This window comes from Chrysochloris asiatica, unplaced genomic scaffold, assembly GCF_000296735.1.
Source record: "Chrysochloris asiatica unplaced genomic scaffold, ChrAsi1.0 scaffold00032, whole genome shotgun sequence".
NCBI lineage: Eukaryota > Metazoa > Chordata > Mammalia > Afrosoricida > Chrysochloridae > Chrysochloris > Chrysochloris asiatica.
This window is the reverse complement of record NW_006408550.1, coordinates 2,972,209-2,973,108: the sequence shown is the minus strand read 5'-3', so window position 1 is coordinate 2,973,108 and position 900 is coordinate 2,972,209.

Sequence of the window (900 nt, the reverse complement as noted above, 5' to 3'; positions counted from 1 at the left end):
TTGTTTAATGCCCTCGAGTCAGTACCAACTCATAGTCACCCTGTACAAGGTTTCCAAGAAGTGGCTAATGGGTTTGAACCACCAAACTTTTGGTTAGCAGTATAGTACTTATTCTATAGTGCCACATCAGAACTCCTACTACATATGGGTGATTTCCCTTATTTTCTCTCTTCCTGAATCCTGTTGGAAAAATAATATATGAAAGAGTTTTTCTTTAACCAATTAAAAAAGAAATACTTGAATCAATTTTCAAATTAAGAATTTATTTCCTAGCTGTCAGAACCATTTTATTAAAAAGTTGCTTAATAATCTAACAACTGGGTTATATTCAGTTTAAGTCTAATTTGGATCCACATTCTTGAACAAATGTATACTTACTAAGGAGCTTTGAGAATCCAGATGTAGCATTGTAGGAAAAGCACTGAACCCCAAGGTGGGTTTGAGGCACAGGTTCAAACTTACCAGCTACTCATTGGAAACCCTATACTGGGTTGCTATGCTTGGAATTGACTTGATGGTACTTAACAACAACAACAAAGGCGCTTTGAAGGATGACTAGTAATGTAATGGTAAAACACTTGACTTCTAACCAAAAGGTCTGTGATTAGGGCCCAGAAGTATTCTAAAGAAGACAAGGTCTGACAGTGTGTTCTCACAAACATTCCAGCCTAGGGTACCCCTTGGAACAGTTCTACTCTGTTCTAAAGGGTCACTGCATTTTGGAATAGACTCGGTGACACTTGATGACAACAACCAAAGAGCTTAGGCAAACATTTTCCTGCTGTAAAAACATGTGTAAGAAATTAATTCATTCTTAGACTCCTAATGCACAGAACCACCACTCGTCTGTCAGTGTGTCATATTGTGGTGGCTTGTGTGTTGCTGTGATACAGGAAGATA